This window comes from Orycteropus afer, unplaced genomic scaffold (genome assembly GCF_000298275.1).
Source record: "Orycteropus afer afer isolate SDZICR_OR568_19922 unplaced genomic scaffold, OryAfe1.0 scaffold00154, whole genome shotgun sequence".
NCBI classification, from domain to species: domain Eukaryota; kingdom Metazoa; phylum Chordata; class Mammalia; order Tubulidentata; family Orycteropodidae; genus Orycteropus; species Orycteropus afer.
Window position 1 is genome coordinate 361,008 of NW_006921741.1, and position 26,824 is coordinate 387,831.

A 26,824-nucleotide genomic window follows, 5' to 3' on the forward strand; every position below is an offset into this window, starting at 1 on the left:
TGCGATGATGGGCTCAAGTATAGCAGGGATTGGGCAGTGTTTCGTTCTGCTGTGCATGGGGTCGCTATGAGTTGGAAATGACTCGACGGCACTTAACAATAACAACAACAAAAAGCTAATGATTTTGAGAGTCTCTTCATGGTTTTTTGGCCACCTGACTGTGTCTTCTTTGGTGGAGGGTCTGCCATATCCTCTGCCGATTTTTTTTTTAAGTTTTTACTGTGATTTGGATGTAACTGTACAGAGCAAATTCATTTTTCATACAGCAGTTCACATACACTTTGTCTCATGACACTGACTGCAATTTCCTGCAACGCAATACCTCTTCCCACTTCTTCCCCGTAGTTACCTCCTCCCTGTGCCCTTCCCTCTCATCACTCCTGCCCCCTAAACTGTCTCCCTGTGCATACACAGCCCTTCTATTCTCCCATGATTGATTTTCCTAGAAGTGTATCTACCTAATGTAAATGTTCAGCTCATATCCCTGTCTCCTCTGCCCAATTTTTAATTGAATTGTCTTCTTGTTATTAAGGTGCAGAAGTTTTCTAAACATTTTAGAGATTAGTCTCTTGTCTAATAAGTCATTGCCAAAAAGTTTGCCCCAGTCTGTGGGTTCTCTTTTTACTCTTTTGTTCAAATCTTTTGATGCACATAGTAATTTTTAAGAGGTCCCAGTCACCTATTTTGTCTTTTGAAGTTTGTGCATTTTCAGTTATGTTTGAGAATTTATTTATGCCATGTATTAGGGCCTTGATGTTTGTCCCTATTTTCTCTTTGATGATTTTTATAATTTCAGGTTTTCACATAAAAACTCTTGAGTTTTTGTATATGGTGTGAGATGCCAATCCTGTTTCATTTTTCTGCAACTACGTATCCAGTTTTTCCAGCATTACTTATTAAATACATTACCTCTTCCTCATTTAACAGGCTCTTGCCTTGTGTTAATGATCAGATGTCCACAGATGGATGGATTTACTTCTGGGTTCTCAATTCTGTTCCATTGGTCTAGGTATTTGTCACTGTACATGTACCTGGCTGTTTTGACTACCATAGTTGTGTAATAGGTTATGAGATTGGGAAGTGTGGGCCCTCATACTTTATTCTTCTTTAGTAGTTCTTTGCTCATTGGGATCTTTTTCCTTCCCACAAGGAGCTCTGGTGCTGTAGTAATTAATGCATCCAGCTGCTAACCAAAAGGCTGGTGGTTCAAACCCACCAGCTGCTCCATGGAAGAAAGATGGGCCAGTCTGCTTTCATAAAGATTTACAGCCTTGGAAACTCAATGGGGATAACTATGACTCGGGATCAACTCGATGGCAGTGAGTTTGGTTTGGTTTCCTTTCCACATAAAGCTGGGGATTAATTTTCCATCTCTTTAAAGAATGATGATAGAAACTGGATTGGGATTGCATTGTTTCTATAGAGCACTCTGGTTAGTATTAACATTTTCACAATATTAAGTCTTCCTCTACATGAGAATGGTATATTCTACCATTTATGTAAGCCTCTTTTAGTTTCTTGTAGTAGTATTTTGTAGTTTTTTTAATCTCTAGTTAGATTTATCTGTATTTCTTTTGTATCTCTAGTTAGATTTATTCTTAGGTATTTCATCTTTTGGGTGGCTATCTCTGTTAGGCTGGGTCCTCTAGAGAAGTAAAACCAGTAAAGCTTATATATATATATAAAGAGAGAGAGAAACTTATCTTAGGAAAACGGCTCACACACTTATAGAAGCTGCCAGGTCCCAAGTTCTTGGATCAAATGTCAAAGATTTTCAATAGTGTCTTCACTTGGCTTGTATCAGGGTCAGCTTGCTTCATAGAACACATTTAGTAATATTCTATCTTTTTCTACATTCTGGAATAGTTTGAGTAGAACTGATGTCTACTCTTCTCTGAATGTTTATTAGAATTCCCCAGTGAAGCTGTCTGGGCCAGGACATTTTTTGGTTGATAGTTTAATGATCTGTTCAATTTCTTCTTTTGTTATGGGTTTGTTCAAATGTTCTAACTCAGATTGTGTTCATTTGGGTAGGTAGTGTGCTTCTAGAAATTTGTCCATTTCTTCTGGATTTGTCAATTTGTTTGAATCAAGCTCTATATAGTATTCTGTTATTAGCTTTTTTATTTCAGTTGGTTCTGTTATGGCATCACCTATTCCATTTCTAATTTGTATTACATGCATCTTATCCTTGTTTTCCTTTGTTAAATTTTCCAGTGGTTTATTAACTTTATTCACCATTTCAAACAAACAACTTCTAGTCTGGTTGATGCTTTCTACTGTTTTTGTTTTCTCTTTCACTTATTTCTGCTTTACTCTTCATTATTTCCTTTCTTGCAGTGACTGTAGGCTTTTGTTTTGTTTTTTGCTGTTCTTTTTCTAATTGTTGAAGATGTTGGATTACAGTGTTGATTTGGGCTGTTCCTTTTTTTGGCCTGTGTGCATTTATTGTTCTGTTCTGGCTATGCCCCAAAGATTTTGGTATGCTGTGTTTTCATTCTCTTTTGGTTCAAATAATTTTTTATTTCATTTTTTTTTTAAATTTCTTCTATTACCTAGAGGAGCTCTGGTAGCATAGTGGCTAAGACACTTGCCTGCTAACCAGAAGGCTGGCGGTTCAAACCCACCAGCCACTCCTGGGAAGGAAGGTTGGGCAATCCTACTTCCGTAGTGATACTGCCTTGGAAACCCAAGGAGGGGTCACTATGAGTCGGGTTTGACTCGACAGCACATAACAACAACAACTATTACCCAGAAGTTTTTAAGCAGAATGTTATTCATTTTCCACACATTTGATTTTTTCTCCTTGCTTTACCTGTTGTTGATTTCTTATTTTAAAACACAGTAATCTGAGAAGATGTTTTATAGTATATCAGTGTTTTTTTAATTTATTGAGGCTTGCTTTTTGGCCTAACATATGGGCTGTTCTGGAGAAAGTTCCATGTGTGCTAGCAAAGAATGTACATTGTGCTATTCTTGGGTAGACTGTTTATGCAGTCATGTTGGTTGATTATGTTGTTTAAATCTTCTGTGTCTCTGTTGACTTTCTTTCGAGCTGTTCAGTCCTTCATCAAGGGTGGTATATTAAAGTCTCCTGCTATATGTGGAGTTGTTTATTTCCCTTTTCATTTCTGCTAAATTTGATTTATATATTGTGGGGCTCTTTCATTAAATATATGTAAATTTATTATGGTTATGTCCTCCTGCAGAATTGACCTTTTATTATCAAATAATGTTCTTCCTTGTTTCTTTTGCTGGTTTTTGCCTTAAAGTGTATTTTATAAGAAAATAATGGTGCCACTCCTGCCCTTTTTTGGTTTTCATTTGGTTGATATATGTTTTTCCACCCTTTAATTTTCAGCTTATACTGTTTTTGTGTCTAAGGTGTTTCTTGTAGACAGCATATTGATGGGTCCAGTTTTCTTATCCATTCTGCCACTGTATGTCTATTGATTGGTGAATTTAATCCATTTACATTCAGTATAATTGTCAATAGGTATGAATTTATTGTTGTATTTTTCTGGGTTTTTGTTTGTTTTTTCTGGTACTGATGATTCTGTTTCGTATACTTTTTTGTCCTGAGTTCATTTTGTTTATAGATTTTCTTATCATTCCTTCACTGTTGTTGTTTTAGTGTTCACTAGATCTTTATGAGGAGCTCTGGTAGCATAGTGCCTAAGGCACTTGACTGCTAACCAGAAGGCTGGTGGTTCAAACCCACCAGCCACTTCTTGGAAGGAAGGTTGGGCAATCTACTTCCACAGTGATACTGCCTCGGCAACCCAAGGAGGGGTCACTATGAGTCAGGTCCGACTCAACAGCACACAACAACAACAACAACAGATCTTTATGTGCCTAAGGCATTTGACTGCTAACCAGAAGGCTGGTGGTTCAAACTCACCAGCCACTCCTCAGAAGGAAGATTGGGAAATCTACTTCCATAGTGATACTGCCTTGGAAACCCAAGAAGGGGACATTATGAGTTAGATCCAACTCAATGGCAGTGTTTTGGGTTATTTTGTTTTGTTTTGTTTTGTTTTGTTGTTTTTATATCTTTATGATATTTTCTTTTTTTATTTTGTGGAGAAGGCATATTGATTTTATTTGAAGTTATCTTGTAATTTATCATTTTCTCTTAAGTATAAAACATTCTATTCTATCTTGACTTCCTCATGAGTTAAAAGTTCTGTAACTAAACCATTTATTCCCTCCTTTTGCTTTGTAGGTGTCCTCATTTAGAAATTGACATCTCTGGTTCTCTCTTTTCAGTCTTGTAGGTTTATTTTATTTTGGATACTTTTTATCTGGGGTGGTTTCTGGGTGATGTTGTCATGTGTGTTAATCTCATGTTGGTGTCTCCTGTTCTTGGTTCTCTGTCCAAAGAAATCCATTTAAGTATTTCTTTTAAGATGGGTCTGGTTTTCACAATTTCCTTAATTTTGGTGTATTTGGAAATGTCCTAATTTCACCATCATATTTGAGGGAGAATTTTGCTGGATGTATAATTCTTGGTAGGAACTTTTTTTCTTTAAAGAGTTTATATATGTCATTTATTGCCTTCTTGCCTACATATTTTCTGCTGAGAAATCAGAGCTTAATGTTACTGGTTCTCCTTGTAGGTAACTTTGTTTTTCCTAAGCTGCTATCAGGATTCTTTCTTGTCTGCTTCTGGAAAGTGTAACTATGATATATCTTGGTGATTTTCTTTTGTAGTCTATTCTTTTTGGTGATTACTAAGTTTCTTGAATGCATATCTTCTTGTCTTTCATGATATCAGGGAAGTTTTCTTCCAACAAATCTTCTACAACTTTCTCTGTGGCTTTTTGTGTTTTTCTGTTTGTTTGTTTTGGTCATCTCTTGTTCTGAAATTTTGATCGCACGTAAGTTATCCTTCCTAATATGTCCCACATATTCTTAGGTTTTATTTGTTGTTGTTCTTTTTTCTGTTTGTCCCCCTAACAGACTAGTAATAGAAAACTTGTCCGCAGTTTCATTCATTGTCTTCAGATGATTCAATTCTACTCATTTTCCCTCCCAATGGGTTATCTATTCCTCAAATTTTAGTATTAATCTTCTGGATTTCTAGTTCCTCTTTTGTATAGTTTTCAAATTTCCATTTATTTTGTCAATTTGTTCTTGTATTATTTTCCTTTATTCTTCTAGAATTCTGTGTATGTTTTCCTTAATATCTCATTGAAGAGATAAATATTTATTTTGAATTCCTTATCAAATAGTCTCAATACCATTTATTCCTCATGAAGGTTTTCTGGCTCTGCATTTTGGTCACTTGTTTAAGCCACTTTTTCTTTTTTATTTGTGCAAAGTGAGGTTGTCTGCTGTCTCTGAGTCATTGTGATGTTGAATTTGTATTTAATTGCTGATTGTATGTTGGTGTGATTCACCCAGGCTTTTTGTTTTATTCTGTTTTAATATATCCAGACAAGTAGGGCAGGCATGATACTCTGCTCTCTACCATGACAGTTTAGGCACAATTAGACACTCACCACTTGTCTCTTGATAGGTATGGTGGAGCATAGGAGTGTGTATACAGTTTTCTGTTCACTGTTCACAGGAGCAGTTGAGGGCAAGCTGGGCTGGTGTTGGCTGCCCTGTGTCATCGATCAAGTGGTAAAGGAGTGGGTAATGGTATGCCCTCAGTGGGTGGAGTGTCAGGTAGGGTGGGTATGGTGGGGTAGTGTGGACCCAGTTGCTGACTCCCACTGGATGAGACAAAAGAAAAAAAAAAAGAGAGAGAGAAATAAATAAAAACTAATTAACTAAATAAAAAAACAACATGGAAAACAACATAAAAATAAGGGAAGGAGAAAAGAATTTAAAAAAAATAAGGGAAGAAAACAAAGGAAAAAACAAGAAAGGAGAAAGCTGGGGATGCAGAGGTGCATTTGGTCTGTGGCAGTGCACTCCACTAGTTGCAAAGGCAGTGGGGGCAGGGCACCTGGTCCATAGTGGAGCTTCTGCCAGCCAAAGAAGCAATGGCAGCAGTGTTCCTGGTCCATGTTGGCAAACTCTTCTGGTTGAGGAGAAAGTATGGAGAGGTGTGGGGCATGGTCCAGGTGGTACTCCACTGGCAAAGGAAGAAAAGGCCAGGGTGACTTGTCCAGGGTGACATGCTTTGCTGGTTATGCATGCAATAGAAGGTGGTTGCCTGGTCCAAGTCAGTGTGTCTGCCAGCCAAGCAGGGAGCAGAGGAAGGTCATCTGGTCCTCAACACACCTCCAACCTCAAGCAAGGCAGGGGCTACACTGTGGTGTAACATAAGCCACCACATTGATGAGGGTGGAGAGTGGCTACACTTCTGGTCACAAGGTGGGTGTAGGGAGTAAGGGGGAGATCATACCTTTCTAGTCAAGTTTGGAGAGTAGAGCTGGTTGTCTGGTTCCTGCCCTGACTAGAGTACAGCTTGCAATAATTCAATATGGCCACATTATGCTGGGCCCTTTGACAATTCACTGCTCTGTATGTCTCTTTATTCACTGCTTTCACTCAGTTTCTTCTTCTAATTGATATTTGCTCAACTTTTTTATCCTTGTCTTTGAAACTCAGGGTTTATCACCAATATCTGTTTCATTTGGTTTCTCAGGTCTTTGTTGAAGATCTAGGTAGTATGTCTGCCTACTCTGCCATCTTACCAAAACTCCACAAATTACATTTTCAATTCCAAAGGGAAAAATGCCAGTTTTATAGCACAGAAATGTAAGAGATATAGCTTTAATCAATTTACACAAGTTAAAATCACCATTACTGGAATAAACTGATATTATCTGCCTCTTCAAATGATGGAACAGAAATAACACATCATTTCTATGGTATTCCTATCTAAAGTGTATATCCTGGATATAAACATAAGAAAATATCCTATAAAGGCAGATTGAGAACAAAATAATTAGCCTGTGCTCTTTAAAATGCCATAGTCAAGAAAGACAAAAAGTATCCTGGAATGTCTTCATAATAAAAGAAACATAACAACTAAGTGGAATTTACAGCCCAGGATTACATCTTGGGCTGGGAAAAAATAACCAAAATGGATGTTATTGGAACAATTGATGGAATTTGAATTGGGACTGTAGATTAGATAAAAATGTTATATCATTGTTAAAATTTCTAAATTTATTAATCATATAAGGAGCTCTGGTGGCACTGCAGTTAAGCCATTGGGCTGTTAACCAAAAGGTGAGCACAGTTTGAACCCACCAGCTAATCCATGAAAGAAAAATGAGGCAATCGACTTCTGTAAAGATTTACAACCTTGGAAACCTGGTGGGGGTGGCGACGAGTCAAAATCGACTCAATGGCACTATGTGGGATGGGGTGATTATATTGGGGTTTCGTACTTATACTTGAGAAATACATGCTGAAGTACTTAGAGATAAAGAAGTGTTTCATCTCTCCAATTTGCTCTTGAATAATTAAGAAAGTGATATGTATTATGTGTGCACATGTATAAGTGCGTGTGTGTGAATGAGTGTATGCATACATGTGTTTGTGTATATATTCAGAAAATGAGAAAAATAAAGCAAGGAAAGCAAATGTAAATGATTGTTGATCCAGGGAAAAGGATAATTGCAACATCTTTGTACTATTCCTGTAATTATTACTATGGTTGAAAGTATATTTTTAAAATATACTTTTAAATATATTTTTAAAAGGGAGAGAAACCTCTGCTGTGCATGTGTGCCAGATAACAGCAACAACAAAAAAGGAAACAGAACTAGATATTCTTCTCTTTCACTGTTCTTCAATTGATCAACAAAAAGAGAGAGAAAAATTTGTCCCTTCGGGGAATAGCAGAAGTACCACTCCTGTCAACAGCTCTTAGATATAAAGCAAAAGATGGGAAAAGAGGCCAAGTGGAAAGACTTGGAATCAGGGTGATTAAGTTTGCATTTTAGCAAAGCTACTTACTAGCTTTGTAATTTGGAGGAAGCAATTTCTCCTCTCAGTGCTTCAGTGTTTGCATGTATGAACTAACGCACATTATTTTTGAGAAACAAATGAAATCAAATATGTAAAAGTGCCAAGTATATTACCTCTCATAAAGTCAAGAAGCAGTATGTTTTAACTGCATTAGATGTATAGAGATACCCAGAAATAATTCCCCTGTAGGGATGAACAGAAAATGTCCTTTTGAAGGGATTGAGCAAGTTTACACGAAGCTTGAAGGAGTTCCTCTCTTGCCTTGGGCAGGCCAATTTATTAACTAATTAAAAAGTAAAAGCGAAAAGAAGAATGAAAATTTCTGGTACTTCAACAATGCAGTCATTTCTGGTTAAAGATTGAAGGTTGAACACAAATATGCTCTGTATTAAGATGAGAGTAAATGAAATGTTTGTAAAGACATAAACCCATCCAGAAAAATAATATGTGAAAGGCCACCAGGACAATAAAATTTTGGAACCTGAAAAGCAAATGAACCAGGTAGTACTAACTTAGCAAAGCTGAGAAAGCTGGATCATAAGTTGAAAGTAGGCTACTTAGAAACAACCTAATTTTCTTGCAGGACTTTCAGAAGGTTTAGAAATTGATAGCTCTATTATCTCTTCATGTACAAGTAAAAACAGTCTAAAACCAGCACAATTGCTCAAGAATATGTTCATTCAAGAAGTTCAACCACAGATCCCCCCCCTCTTCCACTCCACACAGTGGACAACTATCTATTCCCATCCCAACAGAACACTTGAGTTTTTTTCTGAAAATGACAAAACAGAAGATTCCTAAACCGGGAAAAAGCATAATTGACACTTAGTTACTAAATAGTAAGCAGGGGTACTAAGTGATTTTGATATCCTTACCTTCTTCCCTCACCCCACTCCCAGAATTCTGGCAGTCGAGATTATGCATCATAGGCAAGTAAGATCTACTACTTGGAAAAAAAAAAAACCTGCCAACTGCCGTGGGGTAGTTTCCAGCCATGGGAAATCACCTGGAAATATTAACTTCAGAACTTCTCCAACAAATGAGAGCATCCAGGTCATTTGACTTTGAAGTGTCAAGCTGGCAAGCCCCATTTTCTCAAACAGAGCTTTCAATCAGCTTTTTGGTGTTCCAATATTAAATGAGTGAACAGCAGGGAGCACACAGATAACTGAGTCTGGCTAGTCTGGTATTTCACCAGGTAATTAGCAGAGGGAGAGAAGAGCAGAGAAGAATATTTTTGTAAGTTACATTTATTAGGTCAAACCATAGGACCTAAATTGCTCAGAACAGAGGTGAGGTGCAGTGATATTACTTAATATGGCTCTTCTAGCCATGATCTTTATGACTTCTACCAGCTGACTGGGTGAGACTATGCAAATGCGAGCTGCCTGTGGCCCACCAAGGGAACTGGATAGCTTACTAATAATATAAACAAGTGCATGTCACCCATGTGGGGGTGGGATCATGCGAGTAAAGTGTATGAAACCCTAACAGAGGGGCTGATCAGTTTTGCCATCTGCTAGGCTTAAAATAAGCCATCTGAAAGAGAGAAAGGGGGAATCTCACTACCATCAAGAAAGAGCAAGAAGTAGAGCATATCCTTGGACCTGAGATCCCTGCACTGAATCCCCTCATCCTAGGAGACAGAGAAAGAGAGAGCTGTAACACTTTGCAGAGATGAGAGAGAGACAGGGGCAGCAGAGGCAGCAGAACCAAGAGATCAAATGAGACAGAGCGGTGGGTTTCCCAGTCCATGAAGTGGGAAAGCTTTGGCCTTCGGGCAGGAGGTTTGCTGGCAGAGTGGGGTACCTCTCTGGTCACATATCAGCAGAGCTAAAAAGCTTTTTTAACACTTACCTGAGCAGGGTAAAGGCCAAGGGGCTGAAAGGCTGAGACGCCAAGACCAGAGAAAGGCATTCCTATAGTATGGCTGAGAAGAGTCTGTACTGATCAAAGAACTGTATTCTGAGTTGTTTTCTGATTCTGGATTGTAACTTGTCACTTCCCTAATAAACCCCATAGTCGTAAATATTATCTGTGAGTTCTATATAGCCACTGCAATGAATTTTCAAACTCAGCAGAGAAGCAGAGTGCCATGGGAGGGATGACTGGTGTCAGAATTGGCAGAAAGGTTGGAGGGTGGTGGCATGTTTGACTCCACTTCATAGGAGTCAGCCTTGGGCTACTGATGTTGATTCTCTCTCCCCTTCATGAAGTTAGAAGGATCATATTATGCCACCCTCATGTCCATTTTATAAGAGATTAGAACATGAGGGAAAGGTTCATAAATGAATTGGGGTACACTCACCAAAACTGAGGTCTCAGGGAAATATAAGGATATTGGTCTAAAGGTATTAAAACAATTGAGTTGGAAAGATAGGAGGAGATAATAGAAGATGAGATACTTAAAATTTTGCCTTGAGAAGTATTTTTGGAGTTGACATGCATGTCATGGGGATGGCCATGAGGGAAGTTGGCTTAGATGGAAATGAGGAAACTATAGTTGCAGTTAACAAGACTATGTTCCAAGAGGCAGCCAGCTAACCCAAACTATCTTAAGCAAAATACATATTGCATTGCTTCAAAACTGGGAAGCCCATAAGTGCATCCAGCATCCAGTAATTGTCTAATCAATATCACTAAACTAAGGCACTCTGTTTTTACTCTACTTCAAAATGTCTTTTCCTTACTGTCTTAGTTATCTAATGCTGCTATTACAGAAATAACATAAATTAATGTCTTTCACTAACAGAAATTTATTCTCTCACAGTTTGTTGTTGTTGTTGTTTGCCATTGAGTTGGTCCTGACTCACAGCAACCCCTCCTTGGGTTTCTAAGGCAGTATCACTACAGAAGTAGATCGCCTAACCTTCCTTCCAAGGAGTAGTTGATGGGTTTGAACCACCAGCCTTCTGGTTAGCAGTCAAGTGCCTTAGGCACTATGCTACCACAGTTTAGAAGTCCAAATCCAGAGCACCACTTCTAGGGAAAGGCTCTCTGTCAGCTCTTAGGGAAGGTCATCTCCTTTGAATATCTGTGGGACAAGCATTCCTTGGAGATCTCCATGTGTCTTGGCATCAATCTTCCTCTGGGTCTAGGAAGTTCTCAGCACAGGGACATCAGGTTCAAAGGACAAACTCTAATTCCAGCTCTCCTTTCTTGGCGGTCATAAGGTTCTTCCTCTGCTTCTTTCTCACTCCTTTTATCTCTTGTAAGATAAAAGATGATGCAGGCCACACCACAGGGAAATTCCCCTTACATTGGGTCAGGGCTATGACCTATGTAAAGGTGTTGCATCCCACCCTAATGCCCTTACAACTGATGTGATCACATTAAATCACATCATGGGGGTTGATCCCATCATTACATAACCTCCAAATTGCATCATTATGTAACTTCCAAACCACTGAAAATCATGGCCCAGCCACACTGACACACATTTTGGAGGGACACAATTCAATTCATGACATTTACTCTCTACTATTGCCCTATTTATAAAAGGAAAGGTATCCCTCTCTCTTTTTTTCTAAGCTCAAGTTCCATATAAGAAATGTAAGTTCTTGATTCTTTCCAAACTCCAGAACCACATTATATAAATCACATTCTAACAACTTAAGCTTCTCTCCTTCCTTCTTGCCCATTCCTTTCTTGATTGATGTCTTGTGCTGTTATAGTGGATATGTACAAGTAGAAGGATTTAACAAACAGAAATTTATTTTTTTCATAGTTTAGGAGGCTAGAAGTCCAAATTCACAGAGCCAGCTCTAGAAAAAGGCTTTCTTTCTCTGTAAACTCTGGAGAAAGGTCCTTGTCTCTTCAGCTTCTATTAACTTGGAGATCTCCATGGGTCTTGGCATCTATCTAACCCCATCTTGGCTATGCTCACTAGTTTAATTTCTTTCATATCTCAAAAGAGATTGACACCACATACACCCTACACTAATCCTGCTTCATTAACATAACAAAAACAACCTATTCCCAAATGGGATTATAACCACAGGCATAGAATTAGGATATACAACACATATTTTAGGAGCTCTGGTAGCATAGTGGCTAAAGCACTTGACTGCTAACCAGAAGGCTGGAGGTTCAAACCCACCAGCCACTCCTCGGAAGGATGGTTGGGCAATCCTACTTCTGTAGTGATACTGCCTTGGAAACCCAAGGAGGGGTCACTATGAGTCGGGGCCAACTCAACAGCACATAACAACAACAACAACAATTCAGTCAATGAAAATTGCTAAAAAAAAAAAAAAAAATCTACCCTTAAAGCATTATGCAAAAGCTTTGACTGTGTGGATCATAACGAACTGTGGATAACATTGAGAAGAACAGGAATTCCAGAACACTTAATTGTACTCATGAGGAACCTGTACACAGACCAGGAGGCTGTGGATCAAACAGAACAAGGGGACACTGCATGGTTTAAAATCAAGAAGGGAGTGTGTCAGGGTTGTATCTTTTCACCACACTTATTCAATCTGTATGCTAAGCAAACAATCTGAGAAGCTGGACTATATGAAGAAGAACATGGCTTCAAGATTGGAGGAAGAATCATTAACAACCTGAGATACAATGACAACACAACTTTGCTTGCTGAAAGTGAGGATGACGTGAAGCACTTACTGATGAAGATTGAAGAACACAGTCTGCAGTATGGATTACATCTCAATATAAAGAAAACAGAAGTCCTCAAAAATGGACCTATAAGCAGCATCACGATAAGTGCAGAAAAGATTGAAGTTGTCAAAGACTTCACATTGCTTGGTTCTACAATCGATGCCAATGGATGAAGCAGCAGTCAGGACATCAGATGACATATAGCACTGGGCAAGTTGGCTGCAAAGGACCTCTTTCAAGTGCTGAGGAGCAAAGATGTCTCCTTGAGGACTAAGATGCACATGATACAAGCCATGATATTTTCAATCCCCTGATATGCATGTGACAACTGGACAATGAATAAGGAGGAAGGAATGATACTTTTGAGATGTGGTGCTGGCAAAGAATGCTGAAAGTGCCATGGACTGCTAAAAGAACTAACAAATCTGTCCTGGAGGAATGCAGCCAGAATGCTCTTTGGAAGCAAGAATGACCAGACTTTGTCTCACCTACTTTGGTCATGTTATCAGAAAGGACCACTCTCTGGAGAAGGATGTCATGCTTGGTAAGGTGGAGGGTCAACGAAGGAGGGGAAGGCCCTAAGTGAGATGGATTGACACAGTGGCTGCGGCGATGGGCTCAAGTATAGCAGGGATCACAGAGCAGGTGTGGGACCAGGTGGTGTTTCGTTCTGCTGTGCATAGGGTTGCTATGAGTCAGAGACAACTCAACAGCACTACCACCAACAACAACAAAGCAAAAGCAATTTTTAAGTAAATCTCTCAAAACTGCTACTCCTTCATACCCTTGTTCTCACTCTTACTCCTTGCCAAATTTCTATAAAGAGAAGTCTGTACTTAACTTCTTATCTATAGTTCTTAATCATCGTTTCCTATATAACTTCTTAAAATCCAATTCTGGCTCCCACTATAGCCTAAAACTGCTTTGGAAAAAAAAAATCAATCATGATTTGCCATACATTTTCCATGGCCCAGGTCTGACGTCAGTTAACATCTTATGAAATCTGCTTCTCCTTTTTGAGTCATCTATTTCTGCCGATGGTACTTCCAATTTCCTAGGAATCAGAGCTGGAAAACTCAGTGTCAGATGGCAACAATTTTTTGTGTACTTTCTTCCTCACTACTAACCAGTCACTAAGTATTCCCACTTTGACCCCCGGCATCTGTCCCTCGTTTCCTTTCTCACTTCCAATAATTTATTTAAAACTTAAAACTCCTTGTGTAGCAACTGGACAATTACATTTACTTCAGTGTCCACATCTCATTTTTTTCCTTTTCAATTCATCTCCGACATTGTAGCTAATGTGTGTCCTTAGGGACAACCGACATCATACCTCTTCTCTCTTCAAAAATGTTCCCTAGTGCCACATTTCCTGCAAGGGAAAAAAAAAAAAAAAAAACCCTAAATTTCAAAGAATAATTCTCCCACTACAGATTCTCCTCAGCTGCTATAATGCAATAAAAACCTTACTAAGCATGGAGTCAGAAAACCTAGCTTCAAATCGAACTCTTAATATTTTCTTTGAAAAAGAATTTTTATAAAAAATTGAGTAGATACATCATGTAACAAAATATATTTGAAATGCTGAATGGAAAACCAATTTGCTCTGTATACTTTCACCCAAATCATAATAAAAGATTTTCAAAAGATGAGTAGAAAGAATGAATATATATAAAATATATAGGAAGCATCAAGAATAACAATTTAGAGATATGGGTTAACTTGTCTAAGACTGATCACTATCAGTTGCATCCCTCATCATACCAGGTGAAGTGCAATACTGCTTTCCCATATATGAACACCAAGATGACCGGAGGAGAAGGTTGGAACCAAGGTTCCACATCATCATAATCTTTTTGTATCTAAGTCTCTGTTCGTATCAGGGGAAAGGCTAGATTTCCCTAAGGCAGCTTCAAAGATCCACAGACAAGGGTCAGGTTTCCTCTCCTGCAGTTTGACATCTGGCCTTGTCAGATGATTGTACAAGGTCTTTGATGTAACTGGAAACATGGGACCTGTATTTTCTACTGCTCTGTCTCCATAAGTGTTCCCCAGCTTTTTTAGGAAAAAACTGCTCCAGCAAGTCTGATATGTGCTTTGTAGGCATCTCCCCTTGCTGCTCAACAGTTATACCATGAATACAAATGTCTTTTCTATGCTGTTCTAATGCTTTCCATGTGGGATACTTCTGGAAAGATACATACTATCTTTTGACTTCAATTTCTTTACAGAAGTGTAATGAAAATATTCAGAATGATTTTGTGACTAAAGAAGATAATGTGTAAAAATGCCAAATGCAGTAATTATAACAAAATTGAGCTCAAAATGGTTGCTGGATTTAAATTGAAAAAAAAAAAAATTCAACCCTATAAAATATTTCAGTTCATCAATTAAGGACATAGAATTTAATCAAGAAAATTAATGGACTTCTGAAATACAGGTGGTCAGAACATATTGAACTAAGCAAGGGCAAAGATATTATCTGTCAAGGTATTTGCTCTTCACTTTGCTAATAGAATATAAAAGGAAAACAAGAAATGGTTTGCTTATGCAGAAGAGCATAATAATAAGCATGCTTTAAAACAGACTAAAGGGTCATAAGTAAGAGCCTATTGCTATAATTTTCCCTTCATTTTCAGAGTTCATATCTCTCCAAGCATTACCCTACCAGAAAGTCAAAATCCTATATTCTCTGAATTAGAGCTTATTTTTCACCCATTCAACAATCTTTTCACACAAAGCCTTCTGCCTGTGTTACTTGGGGCAAAAAGTTTTGTAGGATACAGATAAATATTAAATGTAAAATCTGTCACACTCAAAAATATAATGTGGTAAAGCCAATTCTACGTATGTACAAGTTCCACATCCAAAGCCTGAGCCAACCATGGATTGAAAATATTCAGGGGAAAAAAAAAAAATCACTCCTAAAAAGCAATTAAATCATAAAAAACAATCCCTCAAAGGCTAGTGCATTTACATTGTATTAAGTATTATAAAAATGTAAAGATTTAAAGTATGTAAGAGAATGTGCACAGATTATATGCAAATATTATCTCATTTTATGTAAGGACCTTAAACATCCACAGATTTTGGTATTGGAGGTGTCCCAGAACCAATCACCTGTGGACAATGAGGGAGAACTAGGCTCCATTTTGAAATAAAGACTGCGAGAGCTCACCTGGCTTGTCTGCTCTTGATACCGAAAACTTTGACTGTTATGATCATTTTTGTCCACCAAGGCTAGAGATAATACTTTTCAATTTTTATATAATCAATTTTGGAGGACAGTGTGAACTCAATGGTTTTTTTTTTTCCTCCTCCCACTGCTTTAAAGAATAGTCTGGTGGATCTTCCTTCCCCACTACAATGCAATGAATTACTTGTTATGGCTTTTGCAGTTATGGTCTTTGTAACTCCCACCAGATTACCAGGTGAGACCATGAAAATAAAGTGTGCAGAACTCTGATGTTGGGATTCATTAGTTTTGGCACTCTGCCAGGCTTAAAATGAGCCTTCCTTGAGGCCAGGGCCTTAGATAGCAGGTGTGGGACTCAGGGGGCTGCTTTTTGCTTGGGGGCAGCTCCATTTTAAGGCCAGGACCTGAGGGAGGAGGGTGCAGGGCTTGGGGGCTGCTTTTCACTTGGGGCAGCTTGGCAGGCCTCTATTTTAAGACCGGGACCCAAGGTAGGTGGGCGCGGGGCTCGAGGGCACAGGGCTCGGGGCTGCTTTTCACTTGGGGGTGGCTCTGTTTTAAAGTTGGGGCCCAAGGAAGGTGGGCAGAGAGCTCCTGGGCTGCTTTTTGCTTGGGGGCAGCTCGATTTTAAGGCCGGGGCCTGAGGTAGGCAGGTGCAGGGCTCGGGGGCTGCTTATCCCTTGATGGTGGCTCTTTTTTAAGTCTGGGCCCAAGGTAGGTGGGCGCTGGGCTTGGAGGCTGCTTTTCGCTCGTGGAGGCTATATTTCAAGGTGAGGTCCCGAGGTATTCGAGAACAGAGTGGTTAGGAAAAACTAAGGAAGATGAACTTATCTGTCAGATTGTTATCCTGTGGTGGCTTACGTGTTATTGAGAGGCTGGAGGCTATGCTACCAGTGTTGCAAAAGGCCAGCAGGGTTACCCATGGTGTACAGGTTTCAGTGGAGCTTCTGGGCTAAGACAGACTTGGAAAAGGGAAGAGCCATCCACTTCTCAAACAATTGGCCAGTGGAGAACTTATGAATAGCAGTGAAATACTGTCTGACATATTACTGGAAAATTTTATGAATAGTCCTGAAACATTGTCTGATATAGTGCCAAAAGATAAGCCCATCAGGTCTGAAGGCACTCAAAATTTGACTGTGGAAGAGCTTGACTCCTCAAAATAGAGACAACCTCAATAATACGGATAGAGTAAAGCTTTCAGGACATCCATTGGCTGATGTGCCATGACTCAAAATGAGTAGAAACAGATGAAAACATCCATTAATAATTGGAACATGGAGTGTACAAAGTATGAATCTAGGAAAATTGGAAGTTGTCAAAAATAAAATGGAATGCATAAAGATCGATATCCTATGCATAAAGATCGATATCCTAGGCATTAGTGAGTGGAAATGGACTGGTTTTGGCCATTTTGAATAACACAACCACATGATCTACCATGCAGGGAATGACAAATTGAAGAGAAATGGTGTGGCATTCATCTTCACAAAGATTCTTTCAAGGTCTATCCTAAAGTACAACATTGTCAGTGATAGGATAATATCCATACTCCTACAAGGAAGAACAGTTAATACAACTATTGTTCAAATCTATACACCAACCACTAAAGCCAAACATGAGGAAATTGAAGATTTCTACCAATTTCTGCAGTGTGAAATTTACCAAACATGCAATCAAGATATATTGATTATCACTGGTGACTGGAATGCAAAAGTTGGAAACAAAGAATTATTGGTAGTTGGAAAATGTGGCCTTGGTGATAGAAATAATGCTGGAGATCATGTAACAGAATTTTGCAAGACCAAGGACTAATTAATTGCAAATACCTTTTTCAACAACATAAGCAACAGCTATAGATGTGGACGTCACCAGATGGAATACACAGGAATCAGATTGACTACATCTGTGACAAGAGGCAATGCAGAAGTTCAGTATCTTCAGCCAAAACAAGGCCAGGAGCTAACTGTGGAACAAACTATCAACTGCTCATATGCATATTCAAATTGAAGTTGAACACAATTAAAACAAGTCCACAAGAGCCAAAATATGACCTTGATTATATTCCCCTTGAATTTCGAGACCATTTAAAGAATAGATTTGATGCATTAAACACCAATGACCGAAAACCAGAGGAATTGTGGGATGACATCAAGAATATCATCCATGAAGAAAGCAAGAGCTCATTAAAAAGACAAGAAAGGAAGAAAAGACCAAAATGGATGTCAGAAAAGACTCTGAAACTTGCCCTTGAGTGGAGAGTAGCTAAAGCAAATGAAAGAAATGACAAGGTAAAAGAACTGAACAGAAGATTTCAAAGAGTAGCTCAAAAAGACAGTCAATTACTATAATGAAATGTATAAAGACCTGAAGCTAGGAAACCAAAAAGGAAGAACATGCTTGGCATTTCTCAAGCTGAAAGAATTTAAGAAGAAATTCAAGCTTCAAATTGCAATATGAAAGACTCCATGGTCAATATGTTGAATGATGTAGGAAACATCAAAATAAGATGGAAGGAATACACAGAGTCACTGTACCAAAAAGAATTGGTCAATGTTCATCCATTTCAGGAGGTGACATATGATCAAGAGCCAGTGGTGTTGAAGGAAGACGCCAAAGCTGCACTGAAGGAATTGGCAAAGAACACGGCTCCAGGAATTGACAGAATACCCATTGAGATGTTCTAACAAATGGATGCCACTCTGGAGACACTTACTCGGCTATGCCAAGAGAATTGGAAGACAGCTACCTGGCCAATGGACTGGAAGAGATCCATATTTGTATCCATTCCAAATACAGGTGATCGCACAGAATGTGGAAATTATCGAACAATATCATTAATATCACATGCAAATAAAATCTTACTGAAGATCATACAAAAACAGTTGCAGCAGTATATTGACAGAGAACTCCCAGAAATGCAAGCTGGATTCAGAAGAGGACATAGAATGAAGGATATCATTGCTGATGTTAAATGGATCTTGGCTCAAAGCAAACAATACCAGAAAGATGTTTACTTGTGTTTTGTGACTATGCAAAAGCATTTGATTGTGTGGATAATAACATATTATGGATAACATTGAGAAGAATGGGAATTCTAGAACACTTGACTATACTCATGAGGAAGTTGTACATAGACCAGGAGGCTGCCTTTCAAAAAGGGGATACTGCATGGTTCAAAATAAAGAAGGGAGTGTGTCAAGGTTCCACCATACTTATTCAACTTGTATGCTGAGCAAATAATCCAATAAGCTGGATTATATGAAGAAGAATGTGGCATCAGGATTGGAGGAAGACTCATTAACAACCTGCAATATGAAGATGACACAATTTTGCTTGCTGAAAGTGATGACTTGAAGCACTTACTGATGAGGATTAAAGACTACAGTCTGCAGTATGGATTACAACTCAATATTAAGAAAACAAAAATCCTCACAACCGATGCAGTAAATAGCTTCACAATAAATGGAGAAAAGTTTACAGCTGTCAAGGACTTCATATTACTTGTTCCACAATCAATACCAATGGAAGCAGCAGTCAAAACATCAGATGACGTATTGAATTGGGAAAATCTTCAGCAAAAGACCTCTTTCGAGTATAGAAGAGCAACAATGTCTCTTTAAAGACTAAGGTGTGCCTAATGCAAGCCATGGTATTTACAACTGCCTCTTATGCATGTAAGAGCTGGAAAATGAATAAAGAAGACCAAAGAAGAGTTGATGCTTTTGAGTTGTGGTGTTGAAGAAGAATGCTAAGAGTACCATGGTCTGCTAAAAGGACTAACAAATCTGTCCTGGAAGAAGTGTAGCTGGAATGGTCCTTGAAAGTGAGTATGGCCAAACTTCGTCTCACCTACTTTGTCATGTTGTCAGAAGGAACCATTCCTTGGAGAAGGTTATCATGCTTGGTAAAGTGGAGGGTCAATGATGAAGGGGAAGGCCCTCAACGAGATGGACTGACACAGTGGCTGCAATAATGAGCTCAGATATAGCAAGGATTGTGAGGCTGGCTCAGGAACATGCAGTGTTTCATTCTGCTGTGCATAGGGTCACTATGAATCAGAGACAACTCAATGGCACCTAGCAACAACAACAAGAGGAAGAAAGGGGAATCTTACTACCATCAAGAGAGAAAAACTTGAGGTGAAATAAAGTGTGTCCTTGGACCTGAGATCCCTGTTCTGGACCTCTTTGGCAGAGATGCCCAACAGAGAGAGACACCCGAAAGAGAGACACACAGCAGAGAGAAAGACAGACAACTGACAGAGACAGACACCTAAGAAAAGCCTGGCAGAGAGACAATGGCAGTGGAAACAAGAGGCATGAGACAGAGCAGCTGGCTTACCTGGCTCACAGAATGAGAAAGCTGACTGCTCTTGGCAGGAGTCTTGCTGGTAGAGTGGGGTGCTCCTAGGTGTACCTATTGGCAGAGCCAAAAGAGCTTTGTTTTTGCACTTGCCCAAGCAGGGCAGAGGGCAGGCTGAGAGGCCAAGGGCCAGAAAGGCGTGTCTGAGGGCATAGCAGAGGGGATGTCCTGATTGAAGAATTATATCTGAAGCACATTCCTGAACCCAAATTATAGCCTGTTACTTCCCTAACAAACCTCATAATCATGAGTACTATGTGTGCGTTCTGTGTGGCCACAGCAATGAACCCAGCAGAGAAGTAGTAAGTGTCATAGACGGGAAGGCCAGTGTCAGAATTAGAAAAAAGATGAATGGTAGCAGTATGTCAAGAATAAGCCTCAGGCTATTGATGATGACTCTGTTTCCCCCTTGTGAGATTAGAGGTGGTCAGAAGATGCCATACCTCATGCCCTCTTTGCAGCTTCCCAATAGAGGAAAATCACCATGGGTGGTTTCCACTGCAATCTTATCATTAACCAAAAAAAAAAAAAACAAACCCACTTTTGCCAAGTCAATTACAATGCATAGCAACCCCATATGACAGAGAACTGCCTGCCCCATAGGGTCTGTAAATCTTTACAGAAGCAGACTGCTACATCTTTCTCAGATGGAGCAACTAGTGGGTTCAAACTGCTGATCTTTCGGGTTAACAGCTGAGCCCTTAACCACACACCACCAGGCCTTGCTTATTATCAGCAGTCATAAAACAGTTTTATTTTAACAATCAAGGCTGACTCTACTGCTTTAAAAGAAAAAAAAAAAAAAAAACATATAACCTAATTCTACATTCAGTCTTCTGTAAATTCAAAGCTTTGCTCCTCCAACATCTTGTCATGATCTCAGGTTCAGGAAAAGTGTGTGGTCTATTCAATTATTCCTCTTTCATGCTTTCTCATTTCTGTTTCTTGGAGTAGGGTTTTTGGTTTTTGTTGATTTTTTGTGTTTTTTTCTACCCTACTTCCCTCATTCCAGTACCTAAGTAATACTGACTGGCCATCAATGCCTCTGTGTGGTGGGTATTCTACATCTGATTCTCTCATAGTCACTTCTGAGGGTTCTTTGCAGGCTCTGTGAGGACTTCTGACACAGGCACTCATTTTCCAGCAGAATTCTTTGACACTTATCTGCACTCACGGGAGGGGAACATTCAGGATTGACTCTAGCCTAGATTTTTTCATTGTGTTCACTTGACCCTTGGAAAATGTCTCTCTCCTTGCCACACAAACAGGAAGGGCACAGTCTGACTCACTCCTGCTCTACCATTATGGGCTATTCCTAATAGTCTCTCACCTATAGAATTCTCTAGATATGTGACTTTGCACAGTATTCAAGTGTGTCCCCTCATCAGAAAGCACATAGTAAGCTCTCCCAGAAACTCTCAGAGAGGATCTACAAAGTTCTACATGTTAGATTCAAGCTGTATATTCAGAGGCTTTTCAGATTACTCCCAATTTCTCTGAATACTATTCTTAGAGAACAACTCACCTAGCTTTGGGAAATTGTAAATACAAAGAAAATTCTCTATCACACAAATTATGTTAAATTTTTAATATGCTCCTATAAAATCTAAGAGCATATTAAAAATTTAACATAATTCATGTGAGCTCTGATGGCATAGTACCTAAGGCATTTGACTGCTAACCAGAAAGCTAGCAGTTCAAACCCACCAGCCACTCCCCGCAAGGAAGATTGGGCAATATACTTCTGTAGAGATACTGCCTTGGAAACCCAAGGAGGGGTTGTTGTTGTTGTTGTTATTTGCCATCAAGTTGGCCCCGACTCATAGCGACCCCTCCTTGGGTTTCTGAGGCAGTATCACTACGGAAGTAGGATTGCCCAACCTTCCTTCCGAGGAGTGGCTGGTGGGTTTGAACCGCCAGCCTTCTGGTTAGCAGCCAAGTGCCTTAGGCACTATGCTATGAGTCAAATCAACTTGATGGCAGTGAGTTTTTATAAAAGCTAATTGGGATGCTTTGGGTCAAAGGAATAAAATTCTTACCCTATAGAATTAAAAATTATGCAGACAGTATCTTTTAAAAATTAAAACTTATCTTTACAATGTGATAAAAATCATTACCACCACTCGGCTGTCAGTTTGTCATACCACGGTGGCTTGTGCGTTGCTGTGAGACTTAAGGCTATGCCACAGGTATTTCAAATACCAGTAGGGTCACCCACAGTGGACAGATATCAGATGAACTTTCAGACTAAAAGAGACAGGGAAGACGGAAGGGGCTATCCACTTCTCAAAGAATTGGACAGAGAAAAGCTTATGAACAGCAGAGAAACATTGTCTGATATAGTACTGGAAAAGTTTGTGAATAGCCTTGAAACATTGTCCAATTTAGTACCGGAAGATGAGCCCATCAGGTTAGAAGACACTCAAAATACAAATGGGGAAGAGCTATCTCCTCAAAGTAGAGTTGATCTTAATGACATGGATGGAGTAAAGCTTTCAGAACCTCCCCCCATTTACTGATGTGGCACAATTCAAAATGAGAAGAAAAAGCTGCAAACATCCATTAATAATCAGAACATGGAATGTATGAAGTATGAATCTAGGAAAACTGGAAGTTGTCAAAAATGAAATGGAATGCATAAAGATCAATATCCTAAGCATTAATGAGCTGAAATGGATTGGTTTAGGCCATTTTGAATCAGACAATCATATAATCTACTATGTCAAGAATGACAAATTGAAGAGGAATGGTATAGCACTTATTATCACAAAGACTATTTCAAGATCTATCCTGATGTACAATGCCATCAGTGATAGGATAATATCCATATGCCTACAAGGAACACCAGTTAATACCACTATTATTCAAATTTATGGACCAACCACCAACACCAAAGACAAGGAAAATGAAGACTTTTACCATCCTCTGCAGTCTGAAATTGACCAAACATGCAAGCAAGATGTATTGATTATTACTGGTGACTGGAATGCAAAAGTTGCAAACAAAGAAGAATCACCAGTAGTCAGAAAATTAGGCCTTGTTGTTGGAAATGACCCCAGAGATCACACAATCTAATTTTGCAAGACCAATGACTTATTCATTGCAGATACTTTTTTTCAACAACATAAATGGCAGCTCTACATGTGGACTTCACCAGATGAAGTACACAGGAATCAGATTGACTACATCTGTGCAAAGAGGTGATGGAGAAGCTCAATATCTTCAACCAAACAAGGCCAGGAATTGACTGTGGAACAGACCATCAACTGCTCATATGCAAGTTCAAGCTGAAGCTGAAGACAATTAAAACAAGTCCACGAGAGACCTTGATTATATCCCAATTGAATTTAGAGACCATCTAAAGAACAGATTTGATGCAACGAACACCAATGACCAAAAACTGAGGAATTGTGGGATGACATCAAGAGCATCATCCATGAAGAAAGCAAACGGTCATTAAAAAGAAGGTAAGGAAGAAAAGACCAAAATGGATGTCAGAAGAGACTCTGAAACTTGCTTTTGAACAGAGAGTAGCTAAAACAAATGGAAGAAATGACAAGATAAAATTGTTGAACAGAAGATTTGAAAGGGCAGTTCAAGAAGACAAAGTCAATTATGAAAATGAAATGTGCAAAGATCTGGAGTTAGAAAAACAAAAGGGAAGAACACACTTGGCATTTCTCAAGCTGAAAGAACTGAAGAAAAAAAATTCAAGCCTTGAATTTTTTTGAATATTGGGTTTCAATTTTGAAATATTCTATGGGCAAAATATTGAATGATGCAGGAATCATCAAAAGAAGATGAAAGGAATACAGAGATTCACTGGACCAAAAGTAGTTGGTCAATGTTCATCTATTTCAGGAGACAGCATATGATCAAGAACCAATGGTACTGAAGGATGAAGTCAAAGATGCGCTGAAAGAATTGGCAAAAAACAAGGCTCCAGGCAGGAATTTTCAGGATACCCATTGAGATGTTTCAACAAACAGATGCAGAGCTGGAGGTACTTAATCATCTATGCCAAGGAATTTGGAAGACAGCTACCTGGCCAACTGATTGGAAGAGATCCATATTTTTACCCATTCCAAAGAAAGGTGATACTACAAAATATGGAACTTATCAAATAATATCATTAGTATCACATGCAAGTAAAATCTTGCTTAAGATAATTCAAAAGTGGTTGCAGCAGTATATTGACAGGGAACTTACAGAAATGCAAGCTGGATTCAGAAGAGGATATACAATGAGGGCTATCATTGCTGATGTCAGATGGATCTTGGCTGAAAGCAAATAATACCAGAAGGATGTTTACTTGTGCTTACTTGACTATGCAAAGGCATTGGACTGTGTTTTGGTTACTTTGTACTGCTCTAACAGAAATATACCACAAATGGGTGAGTTTAACAAACAGCAGTTTATTCTCCTACAGTTTGGAGGCTAGAAGTCCGAGTTCAAAATGCCAGGCTCTAGGGGCTGGACGAAAGCCCCTCAGCCTTGGGCTTCAGTTCTGCTTCCTGCTCTGGGCCCACTGAACCTGGAGGCTTTTCTTTACACAGGCAGCTGCTGGCTGCTGAGGCTGAGAAACACAAGGTTGACAAGTAAAAATGCACAGTCCCAATGTTACCAAGCCACATGCAGGCCATTGATTCAAGTCTATAAGAGTCCCAAGATTGGTAGACAGCATGGCAGGCTGTTGTATAACGACTTGGCTACATACAGGATTCAAGGGTGCCAAAAGCTCAAGACCTTCCTCAAAATTGCTCCTTATAGTGGAAGCAGCTCACATCCCTAAAGTAGCTACTCAGCTGCTCCAGTAGATTCAACCATGGGAGTTAATTACCAGTCTCACCATGGTAGAGATACCAGGTACCAGGTACATCCAGCTTCCCAGCCACTCAAAACCGGTCCCAGCCAAGTTGATACACAACCTTAACTACCACAGACTGTGCTGATCATAACATATTATGGCTAACATTGAGAAGAATGGGAATTCCAGAACACTTAATTGTGTTCACAAGGAACCTATATATACACCAGGAGGCTACAGTTAGAACAGAACAAGGGGACACTGCATGACTTAAAATCAGGAAGGGAGTGTGTCAGGGTTGTATTCTTTCACCATACTTATTCAATCTGTATGCTGAGCAAATAATCCAAGAAGCTGGACTATATGAAGATGAACGTGGCATCAGGATTGGAGTATGACTCATTAACAACCCGTGACATACAGACAACACAGCCTTGCTTGCTGAAAGTAAAGATGTCTTGAAGCACTTACTAATGAAGATTAAAGACTACATACAGTCTCCAGTATGACTTATACCTCAACATAAAGAAAACAAAAATCCTCACAACTGGACCAAGAAGCAGCATCATGATAAATGGAAAGAAGATTGAGGCTGTCAAAGATGTCATGTTATTTGCTTCCACAATCAACACCAATGGAAGCAGCAGTTAAGCAATCAGACAACAGATTGCACAGGCCAAATCTGCTGCAAAAGACCTTTTTAAAGTGCTGAAGAGCAAAGATGTCTCTGAAGATTAAGGTGCACTACTTCAGTAGTGATACTGTCTCGGAAACCCAAGGAGGAGTCGTTATGAGTCAGGTCTGACTCCACGGCACATAACAACAAGAACAAGCCAAGCCATGGTGTTTTTCAATCGCCTCATATGCATGAGAAAGCTGGACAATGAATAAGGAAGACTGAAGAAGAGTTGATGCTTTTGAGTTGTGATGTTGGCAAAGAATACTGAAAGTACCATGGACTGCCAGAAGAACTAACAAATCTGTCCTGGAAGAAGTGCAGCCAGAATGCTCCCTGGAAGAGAAAACGGCCAGACTTCATCTCTCACTTACTTTGATCACGTTGTCAGAAGGGACCATTCCCTACAGAAAGATATCAAGCTTGGTATAGTGGAAGGTCAGAGAAAAAGGAGAATACCCTCAATGAGATGGACTGACACAATGGCTATAATGGGCTCAGGTATAGTAAGGAGGCTGGCACAGGAGCGGGCAGTATTTCGTTCTGTTGGATACCGGATCACTATGAGTTGGAGCTCGATAGCATCTTACAACAACAACAAGCACTACATAGTAATGAAGTACTGAATATTTGAATTTGAAACTTTAGTTAATTTTTTAAGGATTAGACAGAAAAAGTTAACACACAATATTGAATAAGAAGTATGTACTTTATCATAAGGGTAATTTAAGTAACACTGCAGAAGGTACATAGTGCACTCATAGGATTAACTTCTAATTTTTCCATACTAAGAAGGATGGCGGTTCAAACCCACCAGCCACTCCTCGGAAGGAAGGTTGGGCATTCCTACTTCTGTAGTGATACTGCCTCGGAAACCCAAGGAGGGGTCGCAATGAGTTGGGACCTACTCGATGGCAAATAACAACAACAACAACAACAGGCTTCTTTCTTTCTGGTCACATGTCAAGACTCCAGTCTTGTAGAACAAGTGTTCAGATGGACACATTGTCATCTATTTTTGTCCATGGGCTGCTAGAGAAAGGTGCAATTTTTACAGTGTTTGGTTTCTAGTTGAAACTGTTTCCCTCAAATACTCAAACATTTGATGTTAAATATGTATGTAAATACGTGACAATATTTTTATATCTTAATTGGAAATTTCAGCTATCACTTAATATTCAGATGAGCATTTAAAATACATGTGACAGTGATACTGACCACAAAGCCA